Source organism: Jaculus jaculus, chromosome 3, assembly GCF_020740685.1.
Source record: "Jaculus jaculus isolate mJacJac1 chromosome 3, mJacJac1.mat.Y.cur, whole genome shotgun sequence".
NCBI classification, from domain to species: Eukaryota; Metazoa; Chordata; class Mammalia; order Rodentia; family Dipodidae; genus Jaculus; species Jaculus jaculus.
This window is the reverse complement of record NC_059104.1, coordinates 229,072-253,514: the sequence shown is the minus strand read 5'-3', so window position 1 is coordinate 253,514 and position 24,443 is coordinate 229,072.

The following is a 24,443-nucleotide window of genomic DNA, read 5'->3' as shown; positions in this document are numbered from 1 at the left end:
TCTCTCTCTCTCTCTCCTTCCCTCCCTTCTCTCTACTTGCAAATAAATTAACTAAATTAAATTAAAATATTTTTTTATTTGTTTACTTTTTAGAGAGGGAACAGGGCATGCTCAGGCCTCAGGCTGCTTCAAAAGAATTCTAGGACTGGAGAGATGGCTTAGCAGTTAAGCACTTGCCTGTGAAGCCTAAGGACCCCAGTTCAAGGCTCAATTCCCCAGGACCCACATTAGCCAGATGCACAAGGGGGCACACACATCTGGAGTTCGTTTGCAGTGGCTGGAGGCCCTGGCATGCCCATTTTTTCTCTCTCTCTCTCTCTTTTTCTCTTTCTCTCTGTCACTTTCAAATAAATAAATAAACATAAAAAGACAAAAGAATTCTAAACCCATGTGCCACTTTGTGTATCTGGCTTTACATGGGTAATGGGAAGTTCAGCCTGGGTTGTCAGGCTTTGCAAGCAGGCTCCTTTAACCAGTGAGCAATCTCCTGAGCTCAAAGAGCAATTTTTAAAATCACATTCTAACATAATACAATCCAAGGATGTACTAATTTGACACATACTAATGACAATGGAAAAATATTAAAGTCTGATTCCATAATTAAACATTATGGTAGCATAAATGGTGGCAACTTCCTATGTACACACTGCAATAGTCTTAAATCTGAGCCAAGGTGTTTCAGGTCACATTTATTGGCATTATGTGGCATGACAGTATGTGCAGTGCAAAGTGCTCATATTATATGTTCAAATCCAAGGCTGCAGTGAAGTCCCACGATGCAACTAAGCAAACACTGCCAAAAACATGTCTCATATTCATTACTTGTTTGATTTTGAATTCATTTTTGGTAGTTGTACATTTGGAATCCTTTTACTGTTATCAATTATTTTACTACTCCACATTCATGACCCCATACAAGGTTGTGACCCATAGTTGAAGAAGCTGTAGAATGGGACGACTGCCCCTGGGCTCTGCCAACCTCCTTTGTTCATGAAGGGAAGAGAATAAGCAGCCCTGACTCTACCTTACAGTCTTAACATATCTCCATGGTCTGAATAAGTGCCTTTTCCTCTTGGAGAAAAAATACAACATGTGGCTGTGGCTCTGGCTCACTCACAGTGCCACCAGACACTCTTTTCTGCCTCTGCCACCCCATTTGGCTGCAAGGCTGAGTTAATGACCAGCTGTAAAGACTGAACTGCAGTCCCAAAATAGCCACATCTGTGTTGAAGATTCTGTAGACTCATTGACTAATAAAAAATTTGTGATTTTGGAGATTTGGAATATTGTAGATCCAGAGGCAGAATTATTGTGAGCTATCTTTAGTTCCCTTAATAGCCATTTCAGTTCCACTTCTGCATCTGTCCTAACATCCTTCCAACTATCAAATAAAAGACTTATAATGTATTAACATACCCCCTAAAGGCAGAAATATCATCAGACAGCATCAAATTTCTCCCCACTTTGCTATAACCTACATACATGATGACCCCACCAGTATATTTGGTAAATGCCTTGATTTATGACTGTCTGTTCTCTGGCTATAAGAAGTTCATGTAACCACTATTATAGTTGAAAATGTCATTCAGAGCAATCTGAATCTGTGTTCTGGGCCATGGCCACTCATTTCTGGCTCAGAATAAACTGTCCCTTATTTCCTTCAGAGCAAGAGCTGTGTCTTTTGAGCAAGATGGGCACCTTGGCCTATCAAGGACAGATGGATGGAAAGGCATCCAGCTGGAGAGTCCACAGGACAGATGGACTTTGAGCTAAATGCCTTGTCTGGCTGTTGGAGTAGTAGAAGACCACAAGGCTCCAAGCTGGGTTAAACTGCAAAATGCAAGCAGCATTCAGGCTCTCATAGTAAGGGGCTCAGAATGTAAATGTGAGGTGTTGTGATGTCATCCTAATTCTGTGTGAGAAAGCTCTGCTTTTCCAGCCTCTGCCCTCTTTCTCACTATTCTAAACCCACTGGCCTCTTTGCTATTCATTCAGCAGAGCAGATGCTCTCCAGCCTCAGGACCTTTGCACCCATGATTACCTCTGTAGGATTATTGTTCACTACACACTGCTTTCTCATCTTCCTCTGGGACTTAGCTCCCAATGATCCCTGTCAAAGAGGTCTTTTTGACTACCAACACTACCCTGTCCATACTAGGTATTCATTCTCCTGTTTTCTTTGTAATACTTCTGAACTTTCTGACCTGTTTTATACTTATTTGATTACTTTTTGTCTATCTCTCCAAGCTTCAGTGGGTGAAGACAGCTACTTCCAGTTGCATTTCATTCTACCATAATAAACAGACACCCTAGGTCATTCGGACTGTTATTCCTGTGCAGTTTCTTCTCAAATACAAGATAATCCTGGCAGTATGAACTCTTTTCTAGGGCAACACCCATAAACACTTACTCCCTAGGCAGGGCATCCACTGCAAACTAAAGTCCGATTACACCAAAGTTTAACTTGGTAAACTAATGAGTTTTCAGGCTTCCATACAGAGTGGGGATGAGGGGTTACATACAAAAAAGTAGAGATCAAAGACTGCTATAGCATCCAAAAGTTGCATCCTAGTATGGATGACAACTTTCCCATAGCTGCCTAGACTTCCCTGTCGCTTGATCTTCTATCCACTATATACTGTTATCTTCCCCTAAGGCCACGAGGCTTTGTGCATCATTGCATACAGCTTGTAGAAGGTGCCTGAGATGTCAGTTGAGTGTCTAATGACTTTCCTCACCCCCTCCTTGTATGGGGGAATGTCAACAGGCCTAATCTCAAGTCTCTTGTGAGTAGTCCCAGCTGCTTCTATTAAAGGTGGTAATAGTTTTTTTTTTTTTTTTGAGAAAACCTTCACAACAATGTCTGCATCCAACCGACAATGAGAATAATAGTAATGGTGGAGCCAAGAGCTGACACTGGCATTTTCTGGGCAGGCCAGGAAGAGTGTTGCAGGCTGTGCCTATCCTTATGATATGTGGCTTGGGCAGCCTGTTTTAAGAACTGGGATATAGTGGTTCTTTGGTGTCAGAGGGAATATCCTGTTTCACTAGATACCTTTTTCTGTTAACTTTGAACATAAAACAACAGCCAATCCTTTTATTTGCTTGCTTTCTAATTTCATATCCATTGGTGTTACTACCATGGTGAATCCAAATCTGAAGACAGAATGGTCTGAAATTCTAGGATGCTAGTCCTGGCTTTCAGAATTACAAAATACCAAGCTGCCTGGCATCCACCAGTGCACCTCAGCCAGATCTCCATTGTGCAGAGCCCCTCCTAGCTTTGCAGAGGCTGAAAGCCCTGTAGTAGGACTTCCACTTTCCTGTGTGGCTGGTTCTTCCCTCAGGGCTCCCATACACCATGATTCCTTTAAAGATTAAGAGATTATAGCCTGGCCTGATGACTCAATCAGTTCTTGGAAGGCTGCAGCAAGAGGATTGCTGCAAGTTGAAGACCAGACTGATCTACATAGTGAGTTCTAGGCCATCTAGGTTACAAAGCAGGAGCTTGGAGAAAGAGATTGATTGATTGATTGATTGATTGATTGATTATATCATCTCTGGTTATGCATTCAAACCACTACACAACTGCACCACTGTCACCTCACACCCTTCTTTGCTAGGGAGAGCATGGCAGAGAGCTTCTGTGGCCAATACCATAGCACATCTACATAACACAGAATGTCTCTTAACAGTACTGGGTTTGTCACCCTCAAAAACTGGATGTTCAAGTCTCAGTGATGCTGGCTGAGACACTGATATTCTTTTTAGTTATCACTTTAGTGCATTTTTTCAGTTACTGCTGATGGGCCATTTGGCTTTGAGAATTTGCCAAGGATCACATCTCAGTGGACATGTCAACCCCTGAATCCACTCAGAATTTATACTCTCAGTAGGCCTGCTGGAAATGAGAATAAGCCTCAGTGGTCATGCTCAGACAAAGTTGGGAGGAATATAGGTTCCATATCTGCTGGTAAGGACCCTTATCTCAGCCTAGAAGGAAGGGTCAGAGCAGAGGAAAGATCTAGTTCTGAGTAGAGGCTAGGTACAGCATGTTGCTATGAGGCCAGCCCTTCCATCTGGGCCTGAGCCTCTAGAGCAGTCTGTGTAGTCACAACCTAACAACATTCCTCTCCAACACAACCACCACCAAGAGACTCTGTTTAGAGGATGTACATGGATGTACTCAGCTGTACCATTTTAGGAGACAACTTGTGGTTGGTCCTGGGATGGAGTGATCAGAAACCAGGCACTGAGGGGGTTCCTGGATTTCAGTTTTAAAATGTGGGCAGTCCTGGATAAAGAAAAAGTGACCTCATTTAGTACAACACTTGGAACCAGAGACCCAAGGTTTTTGACCCTGTGATAGGGCTGTATTTCCAGCACTGACTGAACAGAACTTCCTGTTCTGAGATGAACATGAACAAGGAACAATCATAGAGTATGTCTTAATACTCAAATTTGTTACAAGAATTTTTGTCTCCTTTATACAGGGTTTTGAGGGAGGGGTTATTGTTTGCTTTTTGGAAGCACAGTCTCTTTCTATAGCTTAGAATGGCTTCAAAATTTCTAGCTTTCTACCTCAGTTCTCAAGTGAACTGCTATGGTAGTTTAAATGCTTTGTTGGCATTGCCCAGATGGTGGCAATTTGGACAATTTGGTGGAGCCTTGCTGAGGGTGTGTTGCTGGGGGTAGGTTTAGGGGTATTAAAGCTAACTCCCTCTTTCTAATGCTCAGCTCATTCTTGCTGCTTTCTCCCAGTTGAATGTAAAAGGTCTTATACTTTAGACTAAGATGCCTAACAGTGTCCTAAACATAACTTGATGGAGCCTTGTGGTGAGAGTTTATAAGACTTAAATGCAGAAATAACTGTACTATGGAGGCTTGACTTTTGAGGGGAAGAAGAACTTGTTCAGGACTGGGTAGTGACAGTTTGTTGGAAAAGCTGGCTGTGCTCTCCTATGTCCTAAAACTTAAGACAAGTTGAATTTAAAAATAATGGACTGGGGACTTCCAGTTAAGATGGCGGCATAGGTACCACGCCAAAGCAGCCTAGGGGGGGAAAAAGACCAAAAAAACTCAGCGGAGTGCACACTTTTGCTGGAAAGTGAGGTGTATGGGAGATTGAAGCGGCGGCGGAGAAGTGGAGGAGTTATAGAGCATCCAGAGCCCGCACAGGCGGGGAGAGCGGCTCTGGCAGCTCGCCCAGCCGCCACGGCCGCGGCGCAGCAGAAAGCCGCCAGACTCCACTCGAGCCGCAGGAGGGGCCAGGTGCGGGCGCTTCCCCTCGCACCATGCTCTCCGCAACTCAGGAAACGTGAGGGGAGAGTGGCAGGTGAGCAGCGCAGGAGCAGACCGCGAGGTAGAAGAACACGTGGAACAGCGAGACAACCAGAGCAGCCGCAGCTCCCTCCCCTCCCCCACCGCCTGAACCCAGCTCCTGCGAACACAGCAGCGGCCCGGACCGGCCACGTCAATTTGGGCTGACAGCAGGACCCAAACAGGAGCAGAGTTCGGCAGCAATATCAGCGGCTCCAGCACCGGTGACAGCGGCCCCAGCAGCAGCGGACCCAGGAGTGGCAGCAGCGGTGGTCTCAGCGGCAGCAGCTTCAGGGGGAGCAGCAGCGGTGGACACAGCAGCAGCAGCGTCAGCAGCACTGGTGGCTCCAGCAGTGGCAGCTACAGCAGCAGCAGAGGCAGCAGCAGCGGCTCAGTTTGCCCCGTGGGAGAAGCAAGTGCCCAGCTCCAGAAATCGGAACAGCGGCCTAACAACCCAGGCAGCAACTTGACTGAGACCAAAATCACCCAAGGTAACTGGGATTGCACCAGGGAATGGTCTCACTTGGTCAAGGCTGACTTGGATCCCTCAACAGACCAGAAATCTAAACCTCTTTGTTGATAGAGGATCTGGTCATTATAATAACTACTCTTGCATACATACTCGGGGCTGTTTTTGATTGAATGTGTACAGTGTTTAGTTAAATTTTAGAATCTACCTGTATTTTATTCCACTCAGCCTGCTTGAATACTCCTATAGCAGGGAAACTCAACCCCTAAGAACATCTCTGTAGATACTCTGAGAGTCTTAAGAGCCACACCTAATACCTTAAGGTCCTACCCTGAAAATATATTACATCAAATCAATTGATACAGCTAAGAATACACAGCTAGCTAGAAAATCCAAGCATTAACTTAATCCAAGATGCAAAAATATATACATTATAACACAAGAAACACTAAAAAGCAAGACGATATAAATCCACCTAAAAGTATTAATGCATCAGAAATGTCCTCCAGTGAGAAAGAGTTAGAGGAAATGCCTGAGAAAGAGTTCAAAAGAATAATTATAAATATGTTCAAAGAGGTCAAAGAACACATGAAAACAATCAAAGAAGAAATCAAAGAGGAAATCAAAGAGGAAATCAAAGGAATCAAAGAAGAGGCAGGACACCAATTTAATGAAATAAAGAAGGCAATACAAGACATAAATAGGGAAATAGAAATAATAAAGAAAAACCAGTCAGAATTACTAGCAATGAAGAACACAGTTAATGAAATAAAAAACTCTGTAGAAAATCTCACCAATAGGATGGATGAGGGAGAGGACAGAATATCTAAGTTAGAAGACCAGGTTGCAGACCTAATGCAGTCCAACAAAGAGAAAGACAAACTTATAGAAAAGTATGAGTGGGAATTTCAAGATATTTGGGACACTATGAAAAGATCCAATATAAGAATTCAGGGCATAGTAGAAGGAGAAGAACTCCACTCCAGAGGCATAGTAGGCATCTTCAACAAAATCATAGAGGAAAATTTCCCCCAAATTGGGAAAGAGATGCCAATACAGATACAGGAAGCCTTTAGAACCCCAGCCAGACAAAACCCAGAAAGAACCTCTCCTCGACATATTATAATCAAACCTCCAAACACACACACCAAAGAAAGAATATTGAAAGCAGTTAGAGAGAAAAATCAAGTTACCTACAAAAGCAAGCCCATCAGGATTACAGCAGATTATTCAACACAAACTTTTAAAGCCAGAAAGGCTTGGAGTGATATATTCCAAGTTCTGAAAGATAACAACTGTCAACCAAGGTTATTTTATCCTGCAAAGTTATCCATTCAAATAGATGGAGAAATAAGGACATTCCATGACAAACGCAGGTTAAAGGAGTATTTGAAGACAAAACCAGCTCTACAGAAAAAACTTGATAGAATCCTCCATGCTGAACAAAAGGAAAAGCACACATATAAGGAACCTAGAAAAAACAAGCTATACTCAAATACCAGTTAACAGAAGAGAGCACAGGTAGAACCAGAAACACACACACACACACAAAATGGCAAACATAAATACACACCTTTCAATAATATCTCTTAATATCAACGGTCTCAATGCCCCAACGAAAAGACATAGATTTGCAGACTGGGTTAAAAAGCAGGATCCTACAATTTGTTGTCTCCAAGAAACTCACCTTTCTACAAAGGATAGACATTATCTTAGGGTGAAAGGTTGGAAGACGGTGTTTCAAGCAAATGGGCCTAGAAAACAAGCAGGGGTTGCTATACTAATATCAGACAGGGTAGACTTTAGTCCGTCGTTAGTCAAGAAAGATAAGGAAGGTCACTTTATATTGATTAAGGGCACACTCCAACAGGAGGACATTACAATCCTAAACATATGTGCACCTAACATGGGGGCTCCCAAATTCATCAAACAAACACTATTAGAACTAAGGTCACAGATAACACCAAACACAGTGGTGGTGGGTGACTTTAACACCCCACTCTCATCAATTGACAGGTCATCCAGGGAAAGAATAAACAGAGAGGCATCTGGACTAAATGAGGTCATAGAAGGAATGGACCTAACAGATATATACAGGACATTTCATCCAAAGGCTGCAGAATATACATTCTTTTCAGCAGCACATGGAACATTCTCTAAAATAGACCATATATTAGGACACAAAGCAAATCTTAACAAATTCAGGAAAATTGAAATAATTCCTTGCATTCTATCTGACCACAATGGAATTAAACTACAAATCAGTAGCAAGAAAGGCTATAGAGTATACACAAAATCATGGAAACTAAACAATACACTACTAAATGATGAGTGGGTCAATGAAGAAATCAAAAAGGAAATCAAAAAATTTATAGAGTCAAATGATAATGAGAACACAACATACCAAAATCTCTGGGACACAATGAAGGCAGTTCTAAGAGGTAAATTTATAGCCTTAAGTGCCTATATTAAGAAATTAGAAAGGTCACAAGTAAACGACCTAATGCTTCGCCTTAAAGCCTTGGAAAAAGAAGAACAAGGCAAACCAAAAATCAGTAGACGGGAAGAAATAATAAAGATTAGGGCAGAAATTAATGAAATAGAAACAAAAACAACAATCCAAAGAATTAATGAAACAAAGAGTTGGTTCTTTGAAAGGATAAACAAGATTGATAAACCCTTAGCAAATCTGACCAAAAGAAAGAGAGAAGAGACACAAATTAATAAAATCAGAGATGAACAAGGTAACATCACAACAGATTCCAGAGAAATTCAAAAAATCATAGGGACATACTATAAAAGCATATACTCCACAAAGTATGAAAATCTGAAAGAAATGGATGATTTCCTTGATCTATATGACCTACCTAAATTAAATCAAAATGAGATTAATCACTTAAATAGACCTATAACAAACATGGAGATCCGAGCAGTTATCAATAATCTCCGAACTAAAAAAAGCCCAGGCCCGGATGGATTCACTGCTGAATTTTACCAGACTTTTAAGGAAGAGCTAACACCATTGCTTCTTAAGCTTTTCCAGGAAATAGAAAAAGAAGGAATTCTACCAAACTCCTTCTATGAGGCCAGCATCACCCTGATACCAAAACCAGGCAAAGATAGAACAAAAAAAGAAAATTACAGACCAATCTCCCTCATGACCATAGATGCAAAAATTCTCAACAAAATATTGGCCAACAGAATACAAGAGTATATCAAAGAGATCATTCACCCTGACCAAGTAGGCTTTATCCCAGAGATGCAGGGATGGTTCAACATACGCAAATCTATAAATGTAATACATTACATAAACGGGTTGAAAGACAAAAATCACATGATCATCTCATTAGATACAGAGAAAGCATTTGACAAAATCCAACATCCCTTCATGATAAAAGTCCTACAGAGACTGGGAATAGAAGGAACATATCTCAATATAATAAAGGCTATTTATGACAAGCCTACAGCAAACATATTACTAAATGGGGAAAAACTGGAAGCTTTTCCACTAAAATCAGGAACAAGACAAGGGTGTCCACTGTCCCCAATTTTATTTAATATAGTTTTGGAAGTCTTAGCCATAGCAATAAGGCAAGAGACACACATAAAAGGGATACAAATTGGAAAGGAAGAAATCAAGTTATCATTATTAGCTGATGACATGATTCTATACATAAAGGACCCTAAAGACTCTACTAGCAAGCTGTTAGAGCTCATCAAAACCTACAGCAATGTAGCAGGATACAAAATAAATACACAGAAATCAGTAGCCTTCATATATGCTAACAACAAACACACAGAGGATGAAATCAGAGAATCACTCCCATTCACAATTGCATCAAAAAAAAAAAAAAATACCTTGGAATAAACCTAACCAAGGAAGTAAAGAACCTATACAATGAGAACTTTAAAACACTCAAGCGAGAAATTGCTGAAGACACTAGAAAGTGGAGAAACATCCCTTGTTCCTGGCTTGGAAGAATCAATATCGTGAAAATGGCAATCTTACCAAATGCAATCTACACATTTAATGCAATCCCTATCAAAATTCCAAAGGCTTTCTTCATGGAAATAGAAAAAACAATCCAAAAATTCATTTGGAATCACAAAAAACCTCGAATATCTAAAATAATACTGAGCAACAAAAAAGAGGCTGGTGGTATCACCATACCTGATTTTAACCTATACTACAGAGCCATAGTAACAAAAACAGCATGGTACTGGCACAAAAACAGACATGTAGATCAGTGGAACAGAATAGAGGACCCAGATGTAAGCCCAAGTAGCTATAGCCACCTGATATTCGATAAAAATGCCAAAAATACTCATTGGTGAAGAGACAGCCTCTTCAACAAATGGTGTTTTGAAAACTGGATATATATCTGCAGAAGGATGAAAATAGATTCTTCTCTCTCGCCATGCACAAGAATTAAGTCCAAATGGATTAAAGACCTTAACATCAGACCGGAAACTTTGAAACTGCTAGAGGAAAAAGTAGGGGAAACCCTTCAACATATTGGTCTTGGCAAAGACTTTCTGAATACAACCCCAATTGCTCAGGCAATAAAACCACAGATTAACCACTGGGACCTAATGAAATTACAAAGATTTTGCACTGCAAAGGACACAGTGAAAAAAGCAAAGAGGCAACCTACAGAATGGGAAAAAATCTTTGCCAGCTATATATCTGATAGAGGATTAATATCTAGGATATACAAAGAACTCAAAAAGTTAAATAATAAGGAATCAAACAAGCCAATCAAAAAATGGGCTATGGAGCTAAATGGAGAGTTCTCAAAGGAAGAAATACGAATGGCATATAAGCATCTAAAAAAATGTTCTACGTCACTGGTCATCAGGGAAATGCAGATTAAAACTACACTGAGATTCCATCTCACTCCTGTCAGAATGGCCACCATCATGAAAACAAATGATCATAAATGTTGGCGGGGATGTGGAAAAAAAGGAACCCTTCTGCACTGCTGGTGGGAATGCAATCTGGTCCAGCCATTGTGGAAATCAGTGTGGAGGTTCCTAAAACAGCTAGAGATTGATCTACCATATGACCCAGCTATAGCACTCCTAGGCATATATCCAAAGGACTCATCTCATTTCCTTAGAAGTACATGCTCAACCATGTTTATTGCTGCTCAATTTATAATAGCTGGGAAATGGAACCAGCCTAGATGTCCCTCAACAGATGAGTGGATAATGAAGATGTGGCACATTTATACAATGGAGTTCTACTCAGTGGTAAAGAAAAATGAAGTTATGAAATTTGCAGAAAAATGGATGGACCTGGAAAGTATTATACTAAGTGAGGTAACCCAGGCCCAGAAAGCCAAGCGCCACATGTTCTCTCTCATATGTGGATCCTAGCTACAGATGACTGGGCTTCTGCGTGAGAATGAAAGTACTTAGTAGCAGAGGCCAGTAAGTTGAAAAGGAGACATAAAGGGTGGAGAAAGGAAGGGAGGAGGATACTTAATAGGTTGATATTGTATATATGTAATTATAATCATTGTAATGGGGAGGTAATATGATGGAGAACGGAATTTCAAATGGGAAAGTGTGGGGGTGGGGAGGGAGGGAATTACCATGGGATATATTTTATAATCATGGAAAATGTTAATAAAAATTAAAAATTAAAAAAAATAAAAAAATAAAAAAATAAAAAAAAATAATGGACTGGGCTGGAGAGATTGCTTAGTCTTTAAGGTATTTGACTGCAAAGCCAAAGGACCCAGGTTCAATTTCCCAGGACCCACATTAGCCAGATTCACAAGGAGCACACACATCTGGAATTCATTTGCAGTGGCTGGAGGCCCTGGTGTGCCCATCCTCTCTTTCTCTGTTAAATAAATAAATAAATAAAATATTTATAAAAAAGAAGAAAGAAAAATAATGGACTGGCATGTTTGGTATGGAAAGCATCATGTAGATATAGAAAGCTTGGCACAGACATAAGTGAACATTTTGGGCTGGAGACTGCAGCCTGGTACAGCTGCAATTATTTAAGAGATTACCACCATTGAGATTGGGCCAGCTGTTCTGCATTGGAAGAGTAGGAAGAATGTGACTCTTTTGAAAGGAAGGTACCTGAAGGAAGAATGATGAATGAATGTCCTCAAAGTCAGCTTTATTCCCCTTTGTATTAACAAGTTTGGTACTGGTACCTGGTACTGATTTTGTAAGTATGACAAATGCAGGAAAGAAAGGGTCATTGGATTTGTACCATGGCTTTTGGAGACGGTCCTATGCAATGTGGATCAGGGTCACAGTCCCTGAAAACAAGCCATGAGGGGGCCACGGCATAGAGTCATGAGGACAAACCATGAGTTACCCTGGAGACCCTGGGATTTTGGAGATGCAAGGACTATGGGAGGGCTACCTGCTGGCTGGAGATGGATTTTCTCCCCAGGCTATGAGCCGCACATCTGGAGGGCAGAATTTAGTTCCCAGTGATTTTTGTCATTGGTCCCAGATTTGATGTTTGCCTGGTCTTTTTTGGATTTTGCATTGGCTTATTCTTTTCTAGCTATGTTCTATCCCTTCTTTTGTAGTGGGAATGTGTCTTCTATATCATGATGTGATAAAATTATTTAACTTGTATTTTGATTTTACAGGATCACAGTTAAAGGTTATCTCAAATGAGACTTTGAGCTTTTGAACAGTGTTGGGATGGATTAAAAGAAAAACTATGGGAACTTTTAAAACTGAACTGAATGCATTTTGCATCATGAAATGATTTTGAGTCTGTGGGATACATGGATGGAATGTTGAGGTTTGTACCAGATGTTCTCCATAGACTCATGGTTTTAAATACTTAGTCCTGAGCTGGTGACAATTTGGGAGGTAGATCCTTGCTGGAGGAGGTGTTGCTAGGAACAGACTTAGGGGTATTATAGCCAGTCCTCCCCTTGCCAGATCTTAGCTCACTCTCTTGTTGCTTCATGTCAGCTGCTGTGGCAAGATCATGATACCAAGCCTCTGGTCTGCCATGTTTTTCTGCCATGATGAAACTTCCCCTCAAGACTATAAGCCAAAATAAACCCTTTACTTCCATAAGCTGCTTTTGGTTGGGTGTTTTTACCATCAGAGAGAAGATAACTATAACAACCACCATGCTTGGCTTCAAAAGGGACTTTAGGGCTGGAGAAATGGTTTAGGAGTTAAGGCATTTGCCTGTGAAGCCTAAGGACCCTGTTTCAATTCCCCAGGACCTACATTAGCACAAGGGGGTACATATGTCTGGAATTTATTTGCAGTGGCTAGAGGCCCTGGCATGCCCATTCTCTATCTGCCCTTCCCTCTCAAATAAATAAATAATATATTCTTTAAAAGGGACTTTAAAAGAGGCAGCATGTAAATAAATTTGAAACCCAAAAGAATAAAATTTTCAAGAAACTATTGTACCTTCAAGTGAAAGATGAAATTAATTTTAAGTCTTAGCTTATAACTTTACATTAGGACACATTCTTTTTTAAAATATTAAATTTATTTATTTGCAAGTAGAGAGATACAGATAGAGAGAATGGGTGTGCCAGGACCTCCATGCCACTTTGTACATCTGGCCTTATGTGGGTACTAGAAAATCAAACCTGGGTCATTATGCTTTGCAGGCAAGTGCCTTAACTACTAAACCATCTCTCCAGCCCCAAACATTCCTTTCTACCAATAGACAGAACCATTTCCACTTCATGATCTCAAGCATTTGACAGTTTTGTCTTTATTTTTGAACTTTTTAGACAAAAATCCCTTAATCAGTTATAGAACACACTATTAACCTCCTACTGGCATGAGGTATACTGCAGAATTTCTCACAACCCTGAAGGTGAGTGGCTTGCATGATCCTTTACAAAACAGTGGATAGGGCCTCTTCAGATAAGTTAAGGTGCTTGTTCACCTGGAGACTGAAGTTCCTACAGAAAGTTGGCAAAGCCTAGCACCATGCATCCAAAACAGAGTGACTAGATTGTTCAGAATAGGAAAGAAAATATAGGCCAAATGAAAGATTTGTGGAAGTGGCTGGGATCTGAAAGAGTCATTAATGGTATGTTAAGGATGCATTGTAGAAAACAAAATGTGTGTGTCCAAGAGCTGCAGTACAGTAGTGAGCACTTGTCTAGCATGTGCGAGACCCTAGGTTCCATCCCCAGCACCAGAAAGGGGCAGGATGGCTGGATGTAGTGGTACATACTTGTGATCCAAAAGGCAGGGTTGCTGTTGTAGTTGCCTATACTCAAGCTGAAGCAGGATTTCTGTGAGCTGAAGCAAACCCTTTTCAAGCTGTTATTGAAAACATCACTTATAGGGTTTTCAAAAAAAAAAGTGAACATTTGTACATCAAGGCAAACCAGAACCCAATTATGTTTTAATATTGATTTTATTTTATATTAATTATAACAGGTTGTTCTTTTTTCTCCTTTTGCCCCACCTCCCATTACCCTTGGGGACCCTTCTCAGTGGGCTTATGGTATTCACAGAAGGATCATGAAGGCCTCAGTCCCTGTGGAGTAGTAGGGGACTGTGCTTCAGGATATTCCTATCCCCTCTGTGGCTCTTACAATATTCCTACCCCCTCTTCTGCAATGTTCCCTGAGCCATAGCAGGCCTGTTAACAGTCTAATTTAGTGTTCAGTTATCTGTAACTTTGGATTTCTGTTTTGATAGGTTTGATTGATCACCATGTTTGTCACCATCAACCTGGGGCTGGGTGTCAGGCTAGCAGTAAGAGGAGTGTTCATGTCAGAATTTCCCCTACAATTTCTCCTGGGTTGTGGCAGATGTGGTAAAGGTGGCATATCTTACAGTGGGAAGTCAGCTAACTTCTTGTCTTATCGATAAATTTTGGTTCTTCTCCATTTTCTCTTCCATCCGTAAAATAAGGCAGATTCTCTAAAGAGTGAGAGCAGATTGAGTTAAAGGAGGGTATGCAAATTTGTTAGTTTGGGGGGAGATATGCAAACCCACTCTTCTTTTACAGAGAGCAGTGGGTCTTCTCTCTAGAGTCTATGATTTTCCTGCCAATGGGATTCTTGCTTGGTTTATAGTAGTAGATATGAGTTCTCTTCCATTGAGCAGGCCTCATGTCCAATCAGAGAACAGTTGGTTACCCACAGAGGCTGTGTGCTACTATTGCACAAGTGTTGCAGTCAGGTTCACATTGGTGGTAGACATCACCCAACCAAGAGCAGTTTGCAGGGAAAAAAAGGTTTATTTTGGCTTACAGGCTCGAGGTGGAAGCTCCATGATGGCAGGGAAAATGATGGCATGAGCAGAGGGTGAACATCACCCCCTGGCCAACATCAGGTGGACAACAGCAACAGGAAAGTGTTCTAAACACTGACATGAGGAAACTGGCTATAATACCCATAAGCCCACCCTCAACAGTACACTGCCTCCAGGAGATGTTAATTCCCAAATCTGCATCAGCTGGGAACCTAGCATTCAGAACACCAAAGTTTATGAGGGACACCTGAATCAAACCACCACATTCTACCTCTGGCCCTGGTAAACTGATAGCCATCCATGAGGTAAAATGCAATGAATTCTGTCCAACTTTAAAAGTCCCCATATATTTTATCCATCCCAATGATGTACATACATCCCCATAATCCAAGGTCTTTTAGCTGAGCCATAATACCAAAAAATAACTTCATAAAACCCATAATGGCACATAATAAACATTCACACTGCAAAATATGGCATTGGGCATAGCAAAGAAACATTCAGCCAATACAAGATTTAAAACAACCAGGGCAAACATCAAACTCTGTAACTCCAAGTCCAACAACTCTAGCCAGTGACAAATCTCCAAGTCCAAATATTTTAACCAGCAACATGTCTCTGGACTTCCAATTCCACCCCTCTATCTATGCTACTCACAGTCTTGGGAAACTTCATCCCTGGGGTCAGCAGCTTTCCTTAGCAGCCATCTTGTGGTCTTGGCATCTCCACTGGGTCTCCACTGCAATCCATGGCTCATCCTCATGGCTCCATGGGGTCTCCATGCAGGCATCCAGTAAACCTGTTTCATACTGCCCATGGCCATTTCCAAAACACAAAACTATGTTGCAAACTCAATGACTCTCTCTTTCCTGAATTTCTTATACTCCATAATCGGCAATGAGAGGGTGGCAGGGAGATAAAGCAAACTTTGAAGAACAGGACACTTCTTGAATATTCAGGCCCCTTCAAAAGAGTCTACATTCTTCCTGTTGCCCCAGTGCAGGTCAACTGGCCCAATCTCAAAGGTTGTAATCTCTCAAGCAATTTTCAGGTGAGCAGGCAGCATTTTAGGCCCAAAGATTTCACCTTTTTTCCTATACCATATCTCTTTGCTCACACCAGTTCATTTCTATACAATGAACCCTGTACAACTTCTCAGGACACGGCCACAACAGCAAGTTTTTTTCACACAAACTGCCAGCCTAGTGCAAGCAAAGCTCTTTCTCACCTCATAAGCCAAACCTCACAGTCCATAGTTCTTACTGCATTCAGGTCTCTTAACTCTGACCAGAATAGTCCATCAAATAGTACTTACAGCACTGCAAGGCATCTCTTAGGCCAAGGTTTCAAATCCTTCCACATTCCTCTTGAAAATCAGCTCCAAAAGGCAAAAGGCACACAGTCAGGTGTCTAGCAACAATCCCACTCCTCAGTACCACCTTACTGCTGCAGTAAGGTTCTCATTGCTGGTAGAAATCACCCAACTAAGGATAGTTTGGGGGGAATAAAAAAGGTTTATTTTGGCTTAAAGGCTGGAGGGAAGCTCCATGATGGCAGGGGAAAATGATGGCATGAGCAGAGGGTGGACATCACCCCCTGGCCAACATCAGGTGGACAACAGTAACAGGAGAGTGTGCCAAACAGTGGCATGGGGAAACTATAATACCCCTAAACCCACCCCCAACAATGCACTGCTTCCACGAGGCATTAATTCCCAAATCTCCATCAGCTGGGAACCTAGCATTCAGATCACCCAAGTTTATGGGAGTCACCTGAATCAAACCACCACAAGTGTGTACTTCTTGAACAGCTGGTTGATTTCATAGTCTGTAGGGTCTTCTGTTTATTCATGCTGTTGGTGACCATTTCCTCCAGCAGCTCCCATATGGCTTTCCAGCACTAAGAGAGCTAGCCAGGTGGGAGCTAGTTTCCCTTTCAGTTCTAGCATGATATTCCAATGTCTTGTCACTATAGCCAGTAGTGTCTTCAGAAATAGGGTCTTGCCTTTTAGCTCTGGCAGGTAACCAAGGTTTTGGCAATGGCCTGCATTGTTTTGGGGACCTCATGGGTATCCCTAGCCAACAGCTTACTATGGGGGAATCAAACCAATTCTGGACCTGGGGCTTTACGGACCAGAGTCCATGATTTTCTAAAATTTATTTGTGTGTGTGTGTGGGGGGGGGGGGGGGAAATTGGCATGTTAGGGTCTCTAACTACTGGAATTGAACTCCAGATGCACACACCACCTTGTGTGTATGCCTGACCTCGTGTGTGTCCGGCTTACATGAGTTCTGAGAGTTGAACCTGGGTCCTTGGGCTTTATAGGCAAGCACTAAGCTAAGCTATCTCTCTAGCTGCCCAGAGTCCATGATTTTAAAGTTAAGCTTCACTCACCTCTGCGGGGCTCCTTCCCGCTCAGGTAGTGCCGAGGGAAGGACCATGCCTGCTGGTTCTGTAAGACCCCCAAAACGAGGACCCCACGCTCTGCCCGGATATGGCGACACCCCAAATCACTCACAAGAAGCGGTCTTGATGCAAACTGCAAGAGGATTTTATTCCAAGCGCACTGGGGCCCACAGTCATGCACCGCACAGGGGTAGAGGACTGCAGAGCCCCGAATGCAGGAACGGGGCAGTTTTTATAGGGTTTCTAACAAAGCCTGTGCATTAGACCAATCATTTTTTTAATATCAGGAGCACGCGAGGTGCGAGCCAGTCAGTTTGTGCCACTCCATAGTTTCTAAGCCAATTAGTTCAATTTGTTCAAGCCCCTCGTGGACCAATCAGTCTCTTATGACCTTGGTGGTCAGCATTTGTGCAGGTCCTTGGGTGGGGGTAGCAGAGTGTGGTATCAGTCTCCTATGACCTTGGTGGTCTGAGGCAGGCTGCTACAGCTTATGGTGCAGGCTACTAAGGCTTACAGTGTGGGTTATTAAGGCTTATGGTACAGGCTATTAAGGCTTATGGTGCAGGCTATTTACAGAAACCAAATAAGTGGTTCACTTCATTACTCATTTCCCATCCTTGAGGGCTATCTCATGCCCTTTTTACCTAGTTTTAGATTAGGAGCGGGCTCTGATATAATGAGAAGAGGGATTCTTTACTTGCTTTCAACAGAGAGTAAAGCCTGGAGTTTGAGGTATGCAGGGGCCCGCTTAAGCTCCCTTTGGAGCATGATAGTATTTCTGGGCTTCTGAATTCTTGGGCCTTTCAGTTCCGCCCTAGGGGTTGAGGGGATGATGAACGTCGGAGGACTCAGAAACCTCTCCTGGCCATTAGAGAAAAACCACACTGAGTTGGGAGTCTTTTCAATGCGGGAACTTGCAGAAACAACTCGCTTTATTACTCTGAGCAGTTGCCTATATCATGTTGGGGACAAAGGAAGGGATTTTAGGATGGCGAAAGAGGTAAGGGCCAATAGTAAACTTTAACTATTGAAATGGTAATTACAATTGCCACAAGGAGGTAGCAGGCCAGAAGCCATTAAGTGTCTTGCTGAGTCATAGCTGGCCAGAGACAGGTCGCCAAACTTTAGCTAGGCTCAGGAAGTTCCACTAGGCCTCATGCCTGGGCCTTTCAGAGCCCAACAACCTTCTGTCCTTCTTGCCCCTTTATTAGCGGTTATCTCTTGTAGAACGCTAGCCAGAATAAGGGTTTCTCTGGAGCCAATTCATGTTGTCTTAACTTGTGTGTAATTACCCCCCCCTCCAATTATATTTTTTAAGAAATGAGGTTTTTCTTAAAACATTGATCTACCTTTTATTTTAACAAAATTAACAACTAGTCTAGAAATAGATGTTATTAATATGATTTTTTTGTTTACTCCATTTTAATAATTAAGGTTTTGATTATTTAAACAGTCTTGAAAGAATTCATGTATGTCTGTGATGCACGTGTGTGTGTGTGTGTGTGTGTGTGTGTGTGTGTGTCTATGTGTGTTTGCATGTATCTTCCTTGAGTGATCTTCCCTTTAGTTTCTGAGAAAGGAGCTCTCACTTGAACCCACAGCTTAATAATTTATCTAGTCTTAGCTGGTCTGTTTGCTCTGGGTATCCACTGTCTGCCTAGTGAGTGCTGGGATTCCAGGTAAGCTGCCATGCTCACAGTGCTGGGGATCATAGCTCTGGTCCTCTGCTTGTATGATACACTTATTCCATTGAATCATCTCCTGAATCCTTGATATAAGTAAGTATGTTAAAGATTGTGTAATATTTATGAGAGTCTGATGGTCCTGGTATAGTGTTATCAATCATGATTCTTATCATGCAATGCTCTGTGTAAGCATGCAACCAAAATAGCTAAAATTTTTCTCAATTACTAAACTATCCTCAATTTGGGGTGGGGGGATGAAACCCTGAGCTCATCTGTTCACACTAGGATGCATTCCAAACCTGTCAAACTTTTCTATACATAAGCTGTTCTGATACAGCATGTGGGAACTGCTGTATGAGGCAGCCTCCCTCCTAATAGAACCTCCAGAAAAGCAAAAAGAGAGCCTCAAAGTGAGCCTAGATCAGGACTCTTATTCCTCATTCTTCCCTTTAAAGGCAATGTTTAAGGCTAAATATACACATTGATTAAAACACAACAAGTGATGCAGAGGACATGGACCAAGGATACTGCTCCTTCCTGTACCTTGTGCCTTTAGTTAAAGAGTTCACACCTCCAGCGACTGCTTTTGTGCCACTAGTTACTTGTGCATCTTAGACAGGGTGTACAGTGTACTTCTCATCATGAGAGGTGGAAATTCTGCTAACTCACTCTAAAGAAGACAAACTTGAAGACTGAATCCTGCCTCCTTAACTGTCATTGTCTCTCTAAATGCAGAGACCAGGCTAGAGAGGTCTCTGGGGATGGTGGTGGTACCAAGATGCTCATGATAAGCTCTGTATCCTGGACTTATTTTTGTTCCTCATTCATACTCCCATTGACAGGTACTCCTGGGAGCCTCTCTTGTGTCCCAGAATGCATCCCTGATCCAAATGTTTGGATGTGTCCACCTACATGGCTCACTCAGTCTAAAGATTTTTGCTTTCATCTAGGAAAATATCTTTGCTTTGTTCATCTGGTAATTTCTTTTATACTGCTCTAGCTTTATCTGATCTTTTCCCTGCATTCTAGCCTTAGCTCCTGTCCTCTCTTTGCTCAGCATTTGTTTAAAAAATATTTTTTATGTTTATTTATTTGAGAGAGGAGGACACACACACACACACAAAGAGAGGGGGGGGGGAATGGACATACCAGGGCCTCTAGCCACTGCAAACAGACTCCAGATGCACCATCATGAGCATTTGGCTTACATAGGTGCTGGGGAATCGAACCTGGGTCCTTAGGCTTCGCAGGAAAACACCTTAACTGCTAAACCATCTATCCAGCCCATGCTCAGTGTGTGTGTGTGTGTGTGTGTGTGTGTGTGTGTGTGTGTGTAGTATGTGGAAGGTGTGTGCAAATGCACTTGCCCTATGCACACACATATAGAACCCAGAGGAGAACATAAGGTATCCTCCTCTATAATTCCTCCACCTTATTTCCTTGAAAGAGTCTCTTCTTAAGACTGAAACTTTCCATTTTTTGGTTAGTCCTGCTTACCACTAAGCCCAGCAGTCTTCCTGTCTCTGCCCTCTCAGCACAGAGGTAGGTACTCACGGCTGTGCCCCACTTTTGATGTAGGTGCTAGGGAGTGAACTCAGGTCTTTATTATGCTTGCAAGGTAAGCACTTGGCCAGCTTCTATCTCCCAAGTTCTCTTTGTTACTTTTCTATATAGATTATAGGTGTAGCTCATACTACATTTAAATGGAAAGAGGGCAAGAGAATATGACACATGGCTATGTTCCCAGTATAGCCTCAATGCCAGCAGAAATCAATACAAGTGTAGTTGGGCACTTTCTTCTAGGTGTTCATACAGATATTAATCCATTTCACACCCTGTCCTCCATTTTGTTTTCATCCCATGACATGTACTTTCATTATTCTATACCACAGCATGCAGAGCTCTGTCTTTACAATAAACAGCTGCAGTTTTATCAGATGGCTTCTCAAGAGAGACTGACCAATTTCCTAATGTTGGCCTGCAGCTTATCCTCTGACAGACAGAGCTGCACAAACACTTTCATATGTGTTTGTTTCTTTCTCATTAATGGGCAGGAACATGATATGTTGTCTCTGATCCACATAGCCATCCAGAGATGAAGCTCCAGCAAGAGGCTATTTTTCTGCTTTGTCACAGTGAGTCACCTCTCCCATGAAGAAGGGAAGAAGAAAAGAATGGAAGAGGCAGATGCTTGATCCAGAAACTCACCCTGGAAAGAGCACACATCACCTCCACTCACCTTCCAATGTAACTGTCCTGACAGGAATGAAGATATTCTAAAGAGAATCATGATTGACAACAAGTGGTTCCTGGGAAATTGAACCTGGGTCCTTAGGCTTTGCAGGCAAGCATACTTAATTACCTATGTTTTTTATAGGATCCTACTATATAGCCCAGGCTGGCTTTAAACCTGAAAGTACTCATGCCTCAGCCTCCATTTCTGGGATTACACGTCTGTACCACCACACTTACTCTCCTAATTTAGTCTCAGAGGTGTCACCTTCCAATACTACTACACTGACAATTAAATTTCCACCTGAGTTTCAGCGAGAATAAATAATATTTAAACTATGTCCATGGAAATGTGTTCATTCTCTAGGATGTCTGTTCATTTTTGCTGCCATAAGATATTGTATGTCATTACATACAGCTAGCAGAGGAGACACCTGAAATCTCAGGTGGGAGTATGATGACCCTCCCACATCCTTCTCTCATGAGTTGTCCTATCTGCTTTTGATAAAGGTGACAACAGTTGTTTACTGCTATTATATGGAGGAAATTGCCATACAACACCCAGAAATGTACACATGCCTCCTCAGGTGTCTAGTGATGAACAAAGTACTTCTACCCTTTGGGGAAATGCTGGAGATGATTGCAGAGCTATCAGAAGACTTAATTTAGATCCACACTTCACATCATAGTGCAAAACAAACTCTAGGTAAATAGTTAATTGAAAAAATGAGAACAATACATGAGAACTTGAATGAGTTGAAACATAATGTGAGGGATAGAGGCTTTTCTAAGTGTGATACAAAGACTAGAAGCCATGAAATAAGATTAATATATTTGGTTACATAAAGATAGAATATATACTCAACATCAAACCAGTGAACTGAAGGAAGGATCTTCAACTTGTAATGTAGACAAGAGGTGAGGAACAGAATGCTAGCTAACCAATGAAAAGGGCAGCAAATATCTGATTAAAAAAAAAAAAAAACTAATGGGAAAGGACGGTGTGGGTGCATAGATGGACAAGCAGAGAATGAGTTAGGTAGCCCAGTGTCAGTGGATATTGTTTCCTGGTACAATGTGAACATGTGGCTTTCTAATTCATTCTTTGCTTATCTATCTATGTACTCATACCATCCTTACCACATGTGGTTGTTTTTTGATTTAACCTTGTCTAGTTGGAAAAAAGTACATGAGTTGACATTTTTTCCAGATTCACTGCTTGATTTCACTACCCTTCTACCACAAACCCTGATTGCTTCTCTTTTTCAAAACGAATGTGTCTTGGGCTGAAGAGATGGCTTAGTGGCTAGGGAATTTGCCAGCAAAGCCAAAGGACCTCGGTTTGATTCCCCAGGGCCCACGTAAGCCAGATGCACAGGGGGCACAGGCATCTGGAGTTCTTTTGTAGTGGCTGGAGGACCTAGCACACCCATTCTCTCTTTCTCTCTCTCCCTCTCTCTCTTTCTCTCAAATAAATAAATAAGTAAAATTTAAAAAAAAATAATGTGTCTTTTCACTTCAGCGTGTGCTGCAGTTGACCGAGGTTTGGCTATCTTGCCTTGGGCCACAGTCTGTGGTCACAGCAGCTTCTTTTCAAAGGATTTTTCAGTGTGTCTGGGTACCCTTATTGGCTGTATCTCAGTGGAGGCAATGTCTTTGCTCCAGGATTGTGTGGCATACTTTCATTTTCTCTTTAATGTGTTTCTCCACCTCTGTGTCTGTTTTCCTTGCTCCCTTCTTTCTCACTCTTGTCCTTGTGTAGATCTTGTGCTGGTTTCTTTCTGAATATGACTCACTCCTGAGTAAGGAGAGTCCTTCCTGGACAAGTTGTTCATGGAGGTTCCATGGGCCATCGGACCACACCAGATTGTCAGGAGCCCCTGTGAGAAAGAGTTAGCTCTGTGTGTGTGTGTGTGTGTGTGTGTGTGTGTGTGTGTGTGTGTTATTGTGTTATGTGTGTGGTGGTTGTGTGAACTTCTCCTAGCTATTCAGAGTGGCACATGTCTCTCCACATCCTTCTTCTCTATCTTGGCTTTCTGCAAATGTATGGAATGACACCAGCTTTTCTTTTCTTCTTTTCTTTTCTTTTGTGCCTTCTTTCTCTTCCCTGCCCTTCCTTTCTCATCCTGTGGTGCTGGGAATTGATCTAGGGCCTCATACATACTAGGCAACAGCTCTGCCATATCCCAGTCCAGCTTTACTTCTTCTTCACTCCAAGGAGTCACTGAGGATGTGATATCCTCTCTGAAGCACATCTGGGCCCTTCAACCTGCACTGTCTTAGGTGTCCCCTGTTTTTAATGGAACTGGAATGATCTTCTCTTTCTCCTCTTTTCCTGTTCTGTTTTCTCTCTCCCCTGCCATTGCCCCCAGGTCTTACCTCTCCTTATCCAACTGTTCCTTGAGCTGTATCCTAAAGATCACTTGACTCAGACTCCATGTTTTCTGGGATTTCAGTTCAGTTCAACAACCACACTTCAAGTGTCTTAGACTCTGCTGTTTGTACATACAACCTGTTTCTACAGAGTGTATATGCAGTAAAACAAATATTTCTAGGACAGAGAAGATTGCTCAGTGGTTAATGGTTCTTGCTTGCAAAGCTTGTCAAGCCTGTGTTCAACTCTCCATGTAAAAAAGGCAGGTGAATTATTTTTTGCAGCAGTACTTTGCAATAGTAAAAAACTCTGGTGTGCCACCCCCACAAGTGCAAATTAACAAATTAAAAATATTCCTGGGGCAGCTGGAGAGATGACTTAGTGGTTAAGGCATTTGCCTGCAAAACCAAAGGATCCTGGCTTAGTTCTCCAGGACCCACGTAAGCCAGATGCACAAGGTGGTACATGCATCTGGAGTTTATTTGCAGTGACTGGAGACCCTGGCATGCCCATTCTCTCCCTTTCTCTCTCAAATAAATAAATAAAATATGTTAAAAATATTCCTGGGGCTGGAGAGATTGCTAAGTGGTTAAGGTGCTTGTCTGTGAAGCCTAAGAGCCCAGATTCAATTCCCTAATACCCACATAAGCCAGATCTGGAGTTAGTTTGCAGTAGCTAGAGGTCCTGGCACACCCATTTTCTCTCTCCCTCTGCAATAAATAAATTA